Genomic DNA, 19,641 nt, shown 5'->3' with positions numbered 1-19,641 from the left:
AGATTTATTATCTGTTACATAATATATTGCCCTTACTTGGGTTGCCCAGGTGAGCCTGATCTCATCAGATCTCAGAAGCTAAGCAGAGTGGACCTCAGTAATTGGATGGGAGACCACCAATGAAGACCAGGGTTGCAGAGGCAAGCTATCTCTGTTAGTATCTTGCCATGAAAATCCCACCAGGGTCCACCATAAGTCAACTATAACTTGAGGGCACTCTCCGCCACCACATAATAGATCACAGAGCTCACAAGGTAGAACTTCCCCTTCAAACTATAGCCCTCTGAGTTCTCTGATATTTTGTTCCTGGGCGTAGGGCACAGTGGGCTCCTGGGATCAGCACTGGGGGCAAAGTGGGGGTCTGCAGGAGACAAGTGGTAGGACCAGGGCTCATTTCGAGGGGGAACACACAGGAATGCATTTCTGGCAGTTCCCCAAAGAGGTCACATGTCAGGTGGCCCCAGCCACCTGACTCTTGGCCATTTGGGGCCTGTTTCGTCCTGGATTGGGACCGAAATGGCCCAGATCAGGCCTCTGATGGGTGGTGAATCACTCTCCCGCTCATCACTGGCCCGGTCCTGACCATTTTGGGCCCCTTTTCAGCCATTTTCAGCCCCTTTTTGCCATTTTGGGCCCAATTTCGGCCCTGAATGGCCAGGATTGGGTTCAAAACAGCCAGAATAGGTGTGTGGCATATGCAAATCAGTAATACTAATGACACACTTCCGGTGATGGCAAGAGGCGTGACATATGCTAATGAGTTATGCTAATGATTTCCTCCAGCTCTTTTTCTACGAAATGACCCCTGGGTAGGACCCAAGGCAATATTTTTTTCAGATCCTTTGCTTCCTTATTGCAAAATGATAGAACTCTGTTGGTCTTTAAGGTGCTACTGGACCCAAATCTTGTTCTTCTACTACAGAACAACACAGCTACTCACCTGACACTGGCTCCATGACCGATTTTTATTTTATTTTGCTTTGTTTTTGCCAGTTACCTCAAACAATAGGAGAGATGGGCCGTAACATGTTGTAAATGCTTAAAAACAGTCTGACAGTTTGGGTTCAGAAGTTTTCACTGCTTCTATTAAACACCTGCCAATTTAGCTGAACTGCTGCTTTCAGAGCCGGCATCAACGAGCAGAGTCGTGTACTGCCCTCCATTTATGACCAATGAAAGCTGTATCATCATGCTGAGAATCTGGGCATCTTGGCAGGTTTACCACTCCAATTCATCATACAGGGATTATTATAGGCTGGTTGCAACGCATGTGTTATTTTCCCATTTGTTAACACATGGGTACTCATAACTGTGTAACTGAGAAAAGCACATTCATCTACATGCTGATTACTCTTGTTTTCTGGGATGAAATCACAAAGCATCGGTGCTCCCCTTATCTCCCCCCCCCCAAACACAACAAAACCCTGAGGAATAGCTGGGCTAATTATAGTGGTGCTGTCACTGGCGGCGCAAAAGACAATTCAATATATTACAACCGCCGTAAATTTCAAAAGTAAAAATAAAGAAAGCAAGGACGTAAAGGAATACACTTCCAAGACACAGGAGCTGTAATCCATCTTGATGAACTTTAAGATTCAGTACCCACATCAAAACATTGTAACCCAGGTTCTCCCAAAATGTGCACCTTCAAATATGGCTTCCTGGCTGAAGGCCAGATATGCTAAACACTCGGAAGAAAGCATGCAGCAGTCACACATAAAATAGAAAACTACTGACCTTTTTTAAAAAAACCCTGTAGGCTTGGTCTGACAGAGCAATATACAACAATACAGTTTTATTGTATAGCAATTTTTAATTTCCTCTTTGCCTCCCTGAAGACTCTGTCAATTATAATAAGGCCCTGAGAAGCGATCTTTTCCAGCTCTGTAGAGAGAGGTGAAATTCAAACTATGCTTCCTGGCTAACATTGCATCTCCCTTCACTTGAGCATCCTTGTCTAATTTGTCTCATGTAGTTTAGCTCTGAGATAAGGCTTATCAGTACCCAGCAGTTTTATCTTTTTTTTATTATATGCTTGAATCCATGTTCTTGTTTTTCTTTTCTTAAATAAATAGATATCCTTTGAAGGATTTCCTAATGTTATGCTGGATTATTGAGCCCTGACTATCTGCTTTGTGGAAACACAGTGCTTGGATTGTGTGAAATGGTTTTAACCTGTTAACCTGCTGTGGGGTCCTTGTTGACTGGTAGAAAGGAAGGCTGATGAATATTTTAAATTAATTTTTTAAAAAATATATATATTTCTGATAATATAGAGTAAACTCAGAAAGGTAATCTTTAAATCCAGTTGGATGTACTATAGAAAGCAGAAATAGAACGATATGCTCTTATATGTGTGCTGCCATTAATTGAAATAAAGTTGGTGGCCACACATAAAAAGGCTTTGCCGGGGTTGCCAACCTCCAAGTGTGGCCTGGATGTCTCCCAGAATTAGAATGGATCTCCTGATTACATAATTGAGCTCCCCTGGAGAAAATGGCTGCATTGGAGGGTGGATTGTATGACATTATACCTGCGGAGATCCCCGCTCCAATCCCAGCCCTTCCCAGGCTCCAACCCCAAATCTCCAGGAATTTCCCAACCCAGAGTTGGCAAGCCTAACTTTTCTGTGATGACATTTCATCTCTGGAAAAGCCATCCCTATGTTACTTAACCTACTGCCAACTCTGTTAAGATTTTGGCACCTACCAAGATATTTTCTTCCAAACATTTGTTGATTTCTTTATGCTAATATTTTGCTGAATTGAGTGGTTGATATTTTGCACACTGTGTTAACATTACTGTTTTAGCCTCTATTGTACCTCTGTGGTTTAACTTATTATGTGTGCTACTGTTTGATGCTGTTGGGAAACTGGTTTATTTCCTTCTCTCACACAACATCATGGTGTATTCGTGTACTTCCCAGGCACAGGCTTCCTTTGCCATTTGACACATGCATGATACTATTTGAACTGGCTGTCAATGAAATATGCCCATTCATGTGAGTACTCGCAGAAAGCTTTCAGAGATTTTCTCTTTTTAAAGAATGTTCCAAATAAGCAAGAGTTAAGATACCAACCTGCAGTGTGGACCTAAAGAACTTACAATTTTTATCCTGCTCTTCCTTCAAGGAGCATGAGTGGGCCTACATCCCTTTCCCATCTCTGCTTCTCCTCACAACAACCTTGTGAGGTAGGTCAGCCAGAGAGAGAAGTCACTCAGTGAGCTTTGTGGCTAAACAGGGATAAGTGGATTTCAGAGACTTTTTCAGAGCCCACCAACCACATGAGGATCCTCCTGCTATGTGTAGTTGTTAAGTGAATGGGGCAACACATGTATTTACCATGCACGCATATACAGCTCCAGTACATGTGAACTGAATACTGGATTTTTCAGAGTTCTCATTCACAAGTACTGAGACTGTGCATATGTAGTAAATAGTGTGTTGCCCCATTCATACAATATGGCAGTCATGAATATTGGGAGGATCATGGATAGCCATGGGCATGAACAGAAAAAAAGAAACCAACATGATGTTCCTTGTTCGTTGCCATCCACAAACAGGGACTCACGACCAACCACGAACATGGCCCTGTTCATGAACATGTTCATGGTTGGCTGTTCATGGGGGCCCGCAGGCTCTCCTCCAGCCATCATCCAAGTCAAGATCCCTACTGCACCATTCCCAGAAACCTGACCTGAGCAGGCACCAGGAAAGCTCCAATAATAAGTAATAGCTTGGCCCAAACCCTGGCAGCAGCCCTGGAACTTGAAGGGGTAGATCTCTATCCCACCACACAAAGAGAAAATTCAAGCTCCAATGCACTCTCTTGATCAAAATGCCAACAACAACTCTCTCCCTCTCCACTGTCTGCAAACTAAGCCAAAGCTGGGAGCCCCCTCCCCCCTGCTGTTTGCTCCCTTGTAACAAATTTGGAGCTCCACACGTGAAAGGAAGACCTGCCTATCAAGCTAAATTGGGTTTAGATTGGGGTTTCCAGGGCAACAGCAGGAATTCATACAGAGTTCAGACTATCCCTGCCTAAGTTGCCAAGGGAATTGATTGCAGGTGCCAGACTGTTTGGCTTGACGAACAGCAACGAACAGCAACGAACAAGGCTTGCAATGATCACCTGTTCATTTAGAATGGGGTCTCACGAACAGCTTGTTCGTGAACAGCAGATTGGGCTGTTCATGGCTTTTTTTTGTTCATATTGCTGTTCGTGCCCATCTCTAATCGTGGGTAGTACATGCTACTAAAACACATGCAGTGAAATCCTAAGCAGAGTTACTCCAATATAAACCCATTGATTTCAATGGGCATAGACTGGAGTAACTGCTTAAGATTTCACTGTTGGCTGGTAGTCTCTCAGTATGCATGACTGTAATATCTGAAAGGGGCTCTTCTAACGAGTACACCAAACTGGTTCTTACCTGAATCCTCAATCCAAAAGCCCCCAGAAGCTGGCAGTATGTAAAGATGATGCCCAATCTGAACGTTAGAGGTAGAATTGTATTTAAAAATCGCAAGTTCTAAAATCCTCTCTGACTTGATCATTGTATGGTACAAGGTAGCTCCAAGTGCAAACATTTCCTTTAAATTTTAATAGAGTTTTATGAAAGCTGAGGTCTATTTAAAAATAATAGTACTGAAGGGAAGTTAATTCAAATATATGCAAGATATTTAGCTTACCTAGATGGAAAAGAGACAGCAGGAGAGCAAAGATGAAAGTATCAAAGTACTGCAATAAAGGAAGGAATAGCTTGTTTGAAATATATGCTAAAAGATGTCTATTAGTAAAGAAGGAGGCTTTATTCTTGGATGGCGCCTCTCACTTCAAATGGCATTCTTAACCAGTGACGTGAATGGTAGTTTGTGACCACTTTATAGCTCAAGGGAAAGACTTGTACGGAGGCGCGGTGTGTTATATACACTTCATAAGCTTGCCTGCACATCTCCCTCACTTCTTGGATAAGAGGATACAGACAGACAACTTTGGACTGTGAAAGGCGTACTGCTTTTCATCAAACAGGTGTGGCTTGTTAAAAAAAAAAACCCTGAAAATTTGCTTTAACTTTGAGACAAGAATACTAGTTTTTCCCTTGTCTTTTGATCAGAATTTTTCAAATATGATCCAATATGATTCCCCCCCCTTTTCTTGCCCTAAATGCCTGCTTGAAAACTTACACTGGGTTAAATTAGATTTGCATATATAAGAACATTAATGCTTGCAATTATTTCTCAGAAGGGAGAGGAACGTAGCAGTATTTGATCCTTTGGCCAGAAAGTGATTGCGAGGGCCTTTTCATAAGCTGAGTCTGCAGGGGTCTATTTCGCCGGTTCAATTACCATACAGCAGCATTTTTTTTCATGACCATCTGCACCAGATTTGCCTCCATGAGTAGTCACTCCAACCACTAAGTAGCTTTTCTGCGGCTTTCCTGGGAATGCTTGTATTATGGCCATTTCCACACACATCGAAGAATGCACTTTCAATGCACTTTAGCAATCCTTTGGAAGTGGATTTTTTGTTCCACACATGGAAAAAGCACTTCCAAATGTTCACTAAAGAGTATTGAAAGTGGATTATCCAAGGTGTGTGGAAGCAGCCAATGACTTTTTAAAAATCCGCTTTGCACACCGCTGTTTCCCCTTGCACACTCTTTATTCTGACTTGGATGTTCCACCCTCTTCCCCCCTCTCCTGCCCCCTGCCAACCCAATTCATTGTGATTGGCTACTCTCGTCTATCCAGCCGCTCCTCCTTTCCGCCCTCCTCCCCTCTCCTCCCTTCTTTCGTCTTTTTTTTTAATATTAAGTCCAGCGCAGAATCAATAAATCGTTGGTTTGAAAACACACAGGGGGGAGTTCCCTTTATGTTCTTTTTGCTTTGGCATGGGTGGGAATTTTAGATTCTCTTTTTATCCCATAGTGTAGAAACAGATGCAACAGAGAAGGAGGCAGGAACGAAGCTTTACTAGCGATATATCACTCCTCTGATGAGATGATCACTTCTGAGGTCCCTCCCCTCGCCAAACCCCACCCTCTCCAGGCTCCACCTCCCAAATCTCCAGGAATTTCCCAACCTGGAGCTGGCAATCCTATATAGGGGGGCTAAAGGCCTGAATAAATTATATCTGGTGAGCTACATACCTATGGTACCACATAAATATGCATAGTATCAGGCCGTAAATGGTTTTATTTGAAATCTGAAGGCGAAGTCCAATGCCATGAAGACCACAGATCTCCATCAGTAAATGGTACATATATACAGCCATGGTTCAGTTTGGAGGTGTGCGGGGAGAGAGATTTAATCCTTCACTCCTTACTCATCTTCAGAAAGGGGATCTCCTTGGACTGTTATTAGCATTTTAAAGGGGGAACACTCGGGTTTTTAAAGGACACATCTTTAAAATGCCAGCAACAGCTTGCCAAGTCCAGTTTTGATTAGTAAAACCTACCTAGTGACCCTGAAGTGCTAAATCCCTTTCTCCTTTCTTGTGTGACCTCCATCTGAATCATGACTTTTTCCCGCACACACCACTTACCTTTTACAGACTGACAGAGATCCATCATCTTTATCATATCTGGTTTTGCCCTTAAAAGATTTGTTCTAAATGTAGGTAAATGATATTCCAGAAAGTCCTTGGGAATAACACCCCCCGCCCCCTGATGCTCCAAGAATAATACCTTCCGGTATTAACAGTTCTAGAAAAGACGAGAATACATATCCGACACATAGCTCCTTGAAATGATACTAAATTCTTCTGTCAGATAGTATGACTGAGGACTTGTTGATTGACCCTTGGACATCAGGTTGCATTTAGTGACATATGAAATAATGCGGGGAGGCATGCACACATTTTTAAAAGCTTTTCTCAGTACATGTTCTTTTGTTTTAGTTCTTCTAAAGGACTCTTCCGGTATCATTGTTCAGAAAATGAATTTGTATACAAATACGAAAACCAGATGTGACATGCATAGCATGAATGACTAGATAAATATTGCTAAGTGCTATGTAGCGGATGAGCTGAGGAACTGCAACACGCACCCTCACCCATGAACGTTCTGTCCGCTGGGAGTTTTCTTCTGTGCTTAGCAGCAAGCTGTTACGCATGGCTGGGGGAAAAAATTAAATTTCTATCATTCCGATACTTTTAAACCTCTTCTCACTTTTCTGATTCTTAGAATGAAGTGGAACCAACAACTTGCAAACTGTTTTTGCAAAATGCAGGGTCTTAGTACCACCCTGACTATCTTCACTTTTTTTTTCTCCTTAAATTGCATTCAGTCTCATGATTGCAGATATTATGCAACCAAGATGAGGGGCAGTATGAAAACTAAGCTAAATTAAAACTAAAATAGACCATTGATCCAACTATTTATTCTATTTATTTTACTTCATTTATACTCAGCCTGAGACCCAAATGGAGAGCTTACATTGTTCTCTTCTTCTCCATTTTATCTTCACAACCAGGGCTTTTTTTCAGCTGGAATGCGGTGGAATGGAGTGCCGGAACCTCTTGAAAATGGTCAGATGGCTGGTGGCCCCGTCCCCTGATCTCCAGACAGAGAGGAGTTTAGATTGCCCTATGCGCCATTCAGCCGCGCGTAGGACAATCTAAACTCCCCTCTGTCTGGAGATCAGGAGACGGGGCCACCAGCCATCTGACCATTTTCTCTGAGGGCAACCCACTGAGTTCCACCACCTCTTTTCCCAGAAAAAAAGCCCTGTTTACAACCGACTTGGGAATGTATGGCCAGCTCAAGGTCACCCAACACAGTGTGTTCTGTCACTGAACCACAGCCTCTCCCTGAAGATGTAAGCATCAAAATGACTTTTAATGGAGAGACACTTTGGGGACCACGTACGAAGTCTGATCAAAATGATGCATGGGTGGAGTGGGGTGGAGTGGAGTGGGGTGTTGGATGCACTAAGGCGAGGTACAATGGAGCTGGAGACCCAGGTTCAAATTCCTTACTCTGCCATGGAAAGAGCAAGAGTCTAGTAGCACCTATAAGACTAACACAATTTGTGATAGGGTATGAGCTTTCATGAGTCACAGCTCACTGCTTCAGATACATGAAGAAGTGAGCTGTGACTCACAAAAGCTTATACCTTACCACAAATTCTGCTAGTCTTATAGTTGCTACTGGACTCTTGCTCTTTTCTACTGCTACAGACAAACTAACACAGCTACCCATGTTGAGCTATCTTCCATAGAAGCTTGCCAGCGTAAGGATGCAAACCTCCAGGAGGGTCCTCCTGGTGATCTCCCAGAAATACAACTGACCTCTTGACCACAGAGATCCATTCCCCTGTAGAAAATGGCAGATTTGGAGGGTGGAGTCTATGGCATTATCTCTGCTGACCTCTGTGCCCTCCTCAAACCCTGCCCTCCCCAGGCTCCGCCCCCAAATCTCCAACTCGGAGTTGGAAACCCTATGGATGACCTTGTACCAGCCACATACTCTCAGCCTAACCAACCTCACAGGGTTGTTATGAGGATAAAATGGAAGAGGGGGGGCGGAATGCATTAAGCCATTGTGTCCCCATTGGAGGGACAAGCAGTGGCTCAATTATGTAAACAAATAAATAATCTCTTGTCTTGCAGTCTACCTAAGAGCATAAACAGTCGGCTGGATCAGATCGGTGGTCCATCTAGTTTAGCAAACTGTTTCACACAGTGGCTCACCAGTTGCCCTAGAGGGCCAAACAAACGGCACAGACACTGAGGCCTCCCCCGGATGCTTCCTCCTAGTACTGGTATTCAGAAGTTTGCTGCCTTTGTAGATAGTCACTATGTCCAGTAGCCATTACTGGGCCTCTCCTGCATGTATCTGTCCAATCCCTTTTTAAATCCCCATCCATGTTCAAGGCCTTCACTACATCCACTGGCAGTGAATTCCACCGTTTAAATACTCATTTCCTTTGGTCTGTCTTGAACTTATTTCCTAGCAAATTAATTGGGTGTCTCTGTGTTATGGGAGAGGGAGAAAAGCTCTCTCTACCCTTTTTCTCTATCCCGTGCATAATTTTTTAAATATCTCATCTCCCTTTAGCTCTCTATTTTCTAGACTGAAAAGTTCTGGACGGTCCAGCCTTTTCTTATAGGAAAGGTACTCCCAACCCTTAACCATCATGGTTGCCCTCCTTTGTACTTTTTCTATCTCTGCAATATCCTTTTTGATATACAGAGATAGAACTGTACAGGGTATTCCCAATGAGGCCACGCCACAGTTTTATACAAGGATGTGGCGTTTTGCTGCCTTTCTGTGATCTCTATATTGTCACTTCTGTAATGGCACCTCATTATAAGACTCTGAAATGGCCTATATTATGCTTCCCTGCTTTTCTTATTGTTTCAAAATGTCATTTGCGGCAATTGTTTCAAAATGTCATTTGTCTTGTATTATAGGAAGGCTTCATTATAGATGGCAGCATGACAGAACAGTCCTCGCATGGGGTGGCTCAGAGGTAAAACAAGGGCTCCTATGTTCCAGATGAAACAGGTGTTTTAACCAGTTAACCAGAAATAGAATTTATTTATAAGTATATATGCATAATGGTTGCAGAGTATTGATAAGGGTATTGGTTTCAGAATAGGTTCAAAAGCTTGGTGGTTTCAAATTAGGTATTGATCCTTAAATGTTTATTCACAAATTCAGTCACCAAATCTAATTTTCTACACAGTTGCCACTTAGGCTAGAAATAATAAATAGACTCAGTCACAAAGGCTTATTTCCCTCAGTTTTTCACTTAACAGAATTAACAATCCCCCCAATTCACACAGACACAGGTTTACTCAGGCTTTCCCACACAGATTCACTGAATCTGACAAACTCAACTCCTCTGACTAAATTTTACCACAACACTCTAAAACTGTAGTTCAGTCCACCCCCTAGAGTACAGCTACCATCCAAACACAGTAAACTTCACTCTCCTTCTTGCTTTAGAGGCCTGTATTTTTAACCACAGTAACAAATATTCAAGAAGTTCACATTAATAAGCAGAAAAAACACAAACTATTTATCTGGTAAAACATTACAAAGGGTGTTACAATATTGGCTGTTTTAGTTTCAATCATTTTCCTAATCATTTCTAGCATGGAATTTGTATTTTTCACTAATGCCACACAAGGGTTGATATTTTCATCAAATTTCCCACTACAACCTCAAGATCTCTTCGAATCTCAGAGTAACACAAGACGCCTTGTCGCACGTTCATCAAGGATAGGGAGATGCAATGTTAGCCAGGAAGCATACTTTGAAAAGACAGATCCTGCAGAGATAGCTCCTCAGAGGATTTGTTAATTTCATCTTCTCCTCCCCAAAGGCTCTGTCAATTTCACCTCTCCAGTCTAGAACTGTGTGGGATTGCAACCAGAGAGCAACAAGGAATGGAAATGGTCTGGAGCTGCCTTCCACAGCTGATCTTGGACCTGGAGAGATTATAATGGGCTGAAGTTTCCCTTCTGGCATTTCACAGCCCCTTTACACAGCTCTGTCTTTTTAAATTACCCTTCCCAACTAACACTGCATCTCTCAACACATATTCTTCATGTGTCAGATGTCTTGTGTAGAGAGATTCTCCGTTTCAGCCAGTTCAGACCTTACAAGCATATATTTAAAGTCAGCATCCTTTTATACTTTCTCACACTGACCTTCATTTGCCACATGGTTGCCCATTCAATTTAGAAAGATCCTTCCATAGCTCTTCACAATCCTCCTGTCCTGAATATTCTCACCCCAAATATCGCTGAGAAACATGCAACTTTCCTTTGTTTGTTTTATTTGATATACTCCCAATAACTGTAATTGGCCCTCTTCCCTAATTTTTGTGTTGTATGCTTAGGTGTTTATATGTTTTATATGAATTCTTTTATACATTATTTTAAATCCTGTTTTAATGATTTTATGTTGACCTCCTTAGGGACCTTACTTGAGTAGAAAGGCAGCATAGAATGTTTTAAATAAATAAGTGGCTACCCTATGCAAAAATATACAATAATTTATCTCATAGTAGGTCTCGTTTGTACCTCTCAGCATTATAAAAGCCCTCACCTGCAAACCTCTATATCCTCACTTAATCAGATGGCATCTGAAAAGGGAAAATGAGAGTGGGGGTGGCCAAAGGGCAGAATCCTCTCGTTGACCTTTTGAAATGCCCAAGAGAAATGGGGGGGAAATGACCACGAGGGGATGGCTTTCTGATACCATTCCGGTTTTCAAGTTAACCCGCTCTCTGCTGGCACCTTTTGACAGTGTTAATGCACTACTTCATTCATATTTCTTTTGGAGTACAATGTCAGATTACTGTGTTGCCTTACAGAGAGAGAGAGAGAACATGTGGAAATAGAGGAGTAAATGCAAATCTCTGATAATCTTCATTAAGGCTGCTTCATTAAGGAAATTAACTCGTTCTCTTTGATATCTTTCCTCCTCCCTGGATAGATCATAAACAACTATTAACTTTTTCCTTGATTCTTTTGCTATCTTTAGTTTATGTTTTTGCAGAGTTAGTGAACAGCTTTTGGTTTCCTGGTGGTACATTATACAAAGGTGTTCTGAAAGTTGCCACCAATGACATTTAATATTTTCCTCCATTGCTGAAGTAATGGAAATGTATGCATCCAAATACTATTGCCAGAATTTCTATGACTATCTGAACACTCTTGTTGAGTAGTTGTCACTCAGCCGTTCCATATGCAACACCTGAGTCTTTTTTGCAACCATATAGTATGTACATTTCTACAGGACTGGTTCTTTCACACTGCAATATTTGAACGCAGGTACGTTTTGCTGATTGTTGTTTCATGAACTAACATCCATTAAAATGTAACCTCTTTGACTAATAACTGTCTCATTGTTTTGTCACTGTTATGTTGAAATAAAATTTGCTAGATATATAACGGTTCCCATAAATCTTTGAAAATCAGCCTTGTTCTTTTAGACTAGACATTTCACACATGACCTTTTTTAGTTCAGATATATCATAAGATATATATTTACCAACTGAGGGAGCTGCAAGGACTTATGGGGGGAACCTCATCCCCCCCCCTCCATGCTGATCATCCTCCCCACCCGATCTCCATTTTTCCTCCTTCCCTTATCATCACAGCATCCATGGTTTAGTTCCTTTTCCTGATTCTTTCCCTCTCTCCCATTTACCTGTCTCATCCCGCCATCTTCCACTTATCCTTCCCCCTCTCATCTTATCTGTTTTCCTGCCTTCTTGACGCCCTCCGCATTTCTACATTTTGCTCCTTTTGCCTTTCCTTCCTCCAATCCATCCCCATCTTCCTGCTTGCATTGCCTTGTGCGTACCTGCCCACGCCATCTTTCTCCAATTCATCTCCATTGTAGAAATGAAGCTGCAGCAGCCATTTTGGATTACCTGAGTTGCTGAAGAATCTCAAATGGCTGCCAAAATCTCATGAGGAAATCCTGTGAAATCTTCGCATTTTAAATTTTTTTTGTCTTTTTTATCTCCCTTTACTGTTTTAGAGTTTTTCTCCTACAAACCCAAACTTTGTAGAAAGATATCTGTCCTCTGTACATAATCTTAATCCGTGACTTTAACAATCCACAGATAGGGCCATGTTCAGAATTTGATATGATTTCTGATGAGACAAATTTGCAGTTTGTTTCACTTCAGGTTCTCATTATGATCTTGTCTAGCAGAAAACCATTTTCTTGTTCCCACAACACAAAAGCATTTATATAATGTGTGACACCATTAAGACACTCAAATATCTGTTATATTGCCATTTGAAACACTACTGAAACTGAAGAGATACCAAATGGCAATCTTGTAAATCAGCATCTTGCTAAAAGTTTTCAAAATTCTGTCATTCCGCTGAATTTGCTGAGATCCACTACTATCATCAATTATGATAAATATTTCTGCTCCTGGTAGTTTTTTTCCCTACAGTATACAATTGAAAATATTATTTTAGAATGTAATGGTTATGTTTGGTCTCTTGAAGGGATATATGCAGCCACTACAGGGATTAATCTACTCTGTGGTTTCTTCTAGCTAGGTTATCACTTATAGGATTCAGTTCTGTTTAAATTTAGTTGTATGATTCTTTTTTCTGATGTGTTTGCTTTTATCATGTAAAATAGCTATGTGTGGATTTAGGTTGGCATGGGTCAATGCAGCATTGAGTCCTTTCCTTTACAATCATTAGTCCACTTAAAATTGTTTATCTTCCCAACAGGTGAAAGATCCAGGGAACTTTTCCATAATTAAAGATTAAAAGCATTCTTGTTGTGGGGGAAGATGAGAGCCAGTTTGGTTTAGTGGTTAAGAGCACGGGACTCTAATCTGGAGAACCGGGTTTGATTCCTCACTCCTCCACTTGAAGCCAGCTGGGTGACCTTGGGCTAGTCACAACTTCTAGCTCTCTCAGCCCTACCCACCTCACAGGGTGTTTTGTTGTGGGGATAATAATAACATACTTTGTAAACCGCTCTGAGTGGGTGTTAAGTCATCCCGAAGGGCGGCATATAAATTGAATGTTGTTGTTGTTGTTGTTAACATGGCACATGGAACATGGAACAGAACATGGGAATGGAGGCCAATATTACAATTAAGAATCTTCTGAATTACAAAATATGAACTATCAAATTGTTTAACAGGATTTTCAATCAGGGTTAGATTTGGAAACATTTAAACCACTCTAAGTCTAGTAGTTACTGTTTCTTTCCCCATGATTACATGCAGACATTCATTATCTGCCCTGTTACGGACAACAAAAAAACAATAATGTCCATTGATTTCTTCATGAAGGCTATTATATGGTAAAATTACTGCACCACAGTTATTAACAACAAGGCCAGACATTTCAAACAAGCATCTTGAGCATCTCCAAAACAGAGAACAAGAAAGGGAATAGACAGTACTTGAAATCTTTTTGTCTTTCATTGGACCAGTATAGCCAAGACACTTACAATATAGACATGTACTATGCTATTACTATTTAAAATATAAGACTTGAGTTGCTGCTAGAGTTAGTTTAGTTTAGTTTAGTTTAGTTTAGTTTAGTTTAGTTTAGTTTAGTTTAGTTTAGTTTAGTTTAGTTTAGTTTAGTTTAGTTTAGTTTAGTTTATTCGGCGTTTAACCCGCCCTCCCCACAAGTGGGCTCAGGATGGGGTACAACAGTCATAAAATACAATTGCATAACAAATTTTACAATAAAATTTAGCAATTAAAATCATATATATGCAAAAACCTCCGATGGTTGGCTACACATTCCTGCCCCTAGCATACAAAGAGGAGGTAGACAGACACACGAGCTGCACTCGAATACTGGAGACCGGTGGGAAGCTCAATGATGGTTCTGATGCTGGCCTCAACCGTAAGCCTGGTGGAACATCTCCTTCTTGCAGGCCCGCTGAAATGATACAAGATCCTGGCAGGCCTGAGTGTCCTCAGACAGAGAGTTCCACCAGGTTGGGGCCGGGACCGAAAAGGCCCTGGCCCTGGTCAAGGCCAAACAAGCCTCCCTAGAGCTAGGGATCACCAGTAAGTTCTTACCCGCTGAACAAAGTTACCTAAGAAGAAATGACAAAGTTATATTCTTTCAGCTGAAACAACAGTTTCTGTGCAAATTGTTGCCTTTGCTGCTGTTTCAATAATAGCCTTCATGTTCTGTATAAATATGACCTGAAATAAAGGTCTGTCGGGGTTGAGAATGGAACTAGTCTCTAAAAGGATCCGAGACACTATCCTATACAATTCATACAATGCGGATTTGGACTTTTTGGGTAACAAAGTTAAGATATTGAAGGACGTCCCATTTTTAGTTCGGAAAAGACGTTTTAAGTATAAAAAGCTCGCAGCTCTTCTGAGGGAACGTGGAATAAAGTACAAATGGTTATTTCCGGAAGGAATCTGGTTTAGCTACAAAGATCAAACCTATAAGATATTATCAGAAGATCAACTAAGGGATTTTGAGGATAAAAATCCGGAATTTCAGTGCACCAAGCAAGAAGAAAGGGAGAAGTCTGAGGAGGGAGGAAACGAGCACTGCGGCTGCAGTTGCTCAGAGAGAATTGCGTCCGGGACCCAGGAGGGGGAGGAAAATTTAAGAATTCGATTGTAATTTGTATTCTGTATGATCAACCACTCCATCATTACTTTATTAAGCTATTTCTTTATTATGGCAGTATGAAGGGAAAGCATTGAAGTGTAGTGTTTAGTGTTTGTAGGTTACCTTCCCTTTTTTTTCCACCCCCCCTTCCCCTTTTCTTTTTTCTCCCTTCTTTTCCTTCCCTCGTGTTATTGTAATCTTTTGTAGTTACTGTTATTGTAGTTTGTATGTTAGGTATTGAAAAATAAAAAAACGTTCAAAAAAAAAAGAGAGAATGGAACTAGTCTCCTGTTTTGATGATCCTTCTCATTGCTGGGGAAAAAAAGAAATTAAAAAAATCATCAAGTCATATTCCTCTGTGCACAATTTAATTTACACAGAAATGAAACTGCCCTGAATATTCAGTGAATTTCTCACTTGCCTGTACATTATTCAAAAAATTATTTTTTTAATTCACAAAATTAATTGCAGGATCATTGACTAGGAGCCAGATACCATTCAGGTTCTTTCAGAGTTTTGAAGGACTTACTTAATACATACTGAAAAACAGAATCTATGGCGGTGGGATTTTAGTTCACATATTAGGCTCGATCCTGGGCAAAATCTCCAGCCCGTAAAATGCTGATCCTGGGGGACAGAGGAAGAGCATGAGTCAGAAGCTGAAGTTCTGTTGTGGGAGGGGGAAACAACTAAAAAGGTCCTGCTCAAATGAGCAATGCTGTTGTATCAGGGAAGAAGCAGTCCCGCAGATACAAAGAGCCAAGGCTATGAAGGACATGGGGTCCAACACCAAATGATAACCTGAGCCTTGAACTGAATCCAGTAATTGATGGGCAGCCACTGGTTCCACCTAGCATACTCCACCTTGCTTCTGATAGTAGCCAAGTTGTGGCAATTTGTACCAGCTGGTGTCTTTGAGCTGAGTTCAAGGGCAGACCTATGTAGGTAGTTACATTACAGCATTGATGTTACCATGGTGTGGATCCAGGAGGGACCTAAGCTAAACACAGAGAAAAGGAAGTGTTTTTGCAACTTTTTAAACTTGCTTCTCCAGAAGTAAAGATGAGTCTAGTACAACTCTTAGGCTCTTAACTAAGTCAGCCAGGGTCACCTGAACCCCATCGAAAGTGGGAGGCACGATGTCCTTCAAGGCCTCAGGCTCCCCAACCAGCATTACCTCCATTTTCTCAGGATGCCATTTCAAATTTTCAAACAAAGGCTGAAACTGATCAAATACCAAGTACAGCTCTCGTTAGAGCCTATAGTCTGCGAGTGACTGTAACATAAAAATCTCATTTTTCTATCCCACAACTTCTGCTTAGAATCTTCCAATGATGTTATTCCAAGTGGTAAGGAGCCTATTACACACTGGGCCCCAGGGGACTTGTGACTAATTTGCTAAGCATTTTACAGATAAAATTGATCGTATCTGATGTGACTTGGACTCCACATTAATTATAGTTGCAATGATGGATGTTCCTGAGTCCACTTGTTCATGTTCTTATGGATGTCTTTATGTTTGTGCAGTCTAAATATGTGGGCAGAATCCTGGCCCCTCTTAGCTAATTAAATCTTCCATGGAAGAGCTGACAGAATGGGTGGAACAAATTATCGATGCTTCATTGCAGGAGGGGGCCATTCCTAAGGCATTAAAGAAGCTATAATAAGATCTCATCTCTGTGTCCTTCAGATTTGAACAACTATGCGCCGAATTTTTGCCTTTTCTGGACAAGCAAATAGTGATAATCCTCTAGGTGTTTCTGGGTGATATGGATTATGTTGATCCTTTTCGATTGTGTTTCCATGTCAGACAGAAAGCGGCTTGGTAAATCTGCTGGAAGTTATTCATTGGGCAGCTGACAGCAAGAGTGTATCTCTGTTGGTTCTTCTGGATCTCTCGGTGGCTTTGAATGCTACTGACCATGCACTCTCTCTGGACCATCTTCTAGTTGGGATGGGCAATGTTTGGAATAGCTTCTGCTTTTCCTGGCAATTAAATGTGATGGTGCTGGGAGATTAGTGTTCCATCCACTTAGCCCTCTGGGATTCCACTTCCTTCCCATTGTGCTGTTTTACATCTGCATGAAATGACACCTCTAGGCCATCCAGATATCTGCAATACAATATTAACCATAAAGCCCTATATTTTCTTTCCATCTAATCTGAGAGAGAGGCTGAAAACACTAAATTGGAGATTTAATTAATTAATTGATTGATTGATTAATTAATTAATTAATCAAATCTCCAATCAATCAATTGATCGATCGATCGATCGATTGATAGTCCACTCTCCCCACAAGCGGGCTCAGAGTGGATTAACAGCATATAAATACATACAGTAAAAACAAATAAAAACACTGGTGGCAATCATGTAAATACAACACTAAAAGCATACTAAGGCAGCTCACATTGCACCCTACATCTCAGCATCCTCAAGAAACACTAAATTGGAAATGTGAGGGAAGCACCAGAAAAAAAATCCTATGAAATGCATTCCCTTTTTTTTAATCAAATGAATGCTTTTTAAGAAAAGATTTTGCCCGCTGAAAATATGTAGCCTGAAAATGTTTATGTAAAAAAAAATTATAGGAGAGAATTAGACTAGAACTTGAGACTCCAGGTTTGAATCCCACTCTGCCATGAAGCTTGTTGAGTGGCCTTGGGACAGGTACACGCTCTCAGCCTAACCTACCTCACAAGGTTGTTGTGAGAATAAAATGGAAGAGAGGAGAGTGGTGTAAGCCACTTTGGGTCCTCATTTGGGGAGAAAGGCAGGGTATAAACGAAGTAAATACAACTAATAAATTAATAAAGTTCTTATGTATACTGTAAATATATAAATTATTTCCTATTTTATATTTATTATTTAAATGAGATTTTTCCCACAGTTAACATGTATATGATGATAATACGGTACTGAAGAGTTTGGTGTATTCAATGTTATAAAGTTTAGCTTGTCCAAATATGCTGCTTGTCCTGTTATGACTGTATAAGACTTTCTTTTGCTTAATACAATTTTTTCCCCTATTTTAATGTTTTTTTCCTATCTCTCAGATGGCAAAAAAACTGGCACATGTAGAATAGGGTGCAGTAATCTTGCTCTTAGTATTGGGTATATTTGCAGTTTTGTTCAGAGAAAGCTAAGGTATTGGGTATATGTGCAACTTCATAAATATGTCAAATAAAAAAGGCAAAAGTAGTCCCCTATGCAAGCACTGAGTCATAACTGACCCATGGGGGGATGTCGCATCACGACATTTTCTTGGCAGATTTTTTCATGGGATGGTTTGTCATTGCCTTCCCCAATATGTCAGATCATATGATTTTATACTATCTTAACTAAGTTATAACTGATACATCGGGTCTTAATCCTGACTGCCTGTTGTTATTGCTGGTTTCTGTTAGAAATTTATTTCTTTTACTGCTTTGGAATTTGATTGCTATTTTTATGATTAACTGCTTTTTTATACAGTTTTTTTAAAAAAAATCTTTGATGGTATATCTTTTAAGATGTTGATTTAAACTACCTTAAGTGTTATTTAAGTAGAAATGCTAGTCAAAGCTTATATAATAAAATTCCTTTATGAGCTCTAGTAATTTCTAATGGGGTGGATGACCTATTAAGATGGTCTGCCCATAGAGGCTGATGGATATAAATGAATTCCAGATTGCCCTCAGGGAGTTTTCTGCATGGATGATACTCCAGTCAATATCCTGGTTGATCTCTAAAAATTTTAGGTGGACAGTCATTTGTCACAGATGACCTCTATCTTATTGGAAAGACTATTTGGCTCCTTGGTTTCCAGAGAGTGATAGGCAATGCAGAAGCAGACAGCTTACAGTGCAATCCTAAACAGAGTTAAACTGGTATAAGCCCATTGAAATCAATGAACTTAGGGCCAAACTACAAGTGACGAATGACACAGGTTGGATACTTGTCAGCTTTTCTCAAGTTTTGATGGGAAATGTAGGCAGCTTGGTGGAATGTTGGATAAGTGACAGTTGAAAAGTCCATTGGACAGCAGTCAGAGAGCCAAGCTGCAAGACCAGGATGCCTACATTTCCCATCAAAACTTGAGGGAAGCTGACAAGTGTCCAACCTGTATCATTCGTCACTTGTAGCTTGACCCTTAGACTAGAGTAACTCTGCTTAGGATTGCACTGTAGGTGTCAAATGGAGAAAAACTTGTGATGAAACATGTCAGAGCACATCTTGATGCCTAATCAGTTGCAGTGATGGCTGCAAAAGGTGAGCACATCACTGTTACATCTGTGCAAAGGTATCTTTGCACAAAAGTAGTGTTACAGTCTTGAGAGGGGTTTCAGCAGGCAAATTGCCTGCACCTGTGTGAATTTGGCAGGACTTGTGTGTTATCATGCCTTATCTCCTCTCACAAGTTTCTCAGGGCAGTAATTGTTAAGTGGTGGTTTGTTCCTAGCTGTAACGAAGGTACTTCATCTCTCTCTCCCCTCCACTCAAGGACATCAACTTGAGTAATCCAAAGGCTCATTATGACTTGTTTGCTAGCCATTTCAAAACGAA

The sequence above is a fragment of the Eublepharis macularius genome, chromosome 2, assembly GCF_028583425.1.
Source record: "Eublepharis macularius isolate TG4126 chromosome 2, MPM_Emac_v1.0, whole genome shotgun sequence".
Taxonomy (NCBI): domain Eukaryota; kingdom Metazoa; phylum Chordata; class Lepidosauria; order Squamata; family Eublepharidae; genus Eublepharis; species Eublepharis macularius.
This window is presented reverse-complemented; position numbering follows the sequence as displayed.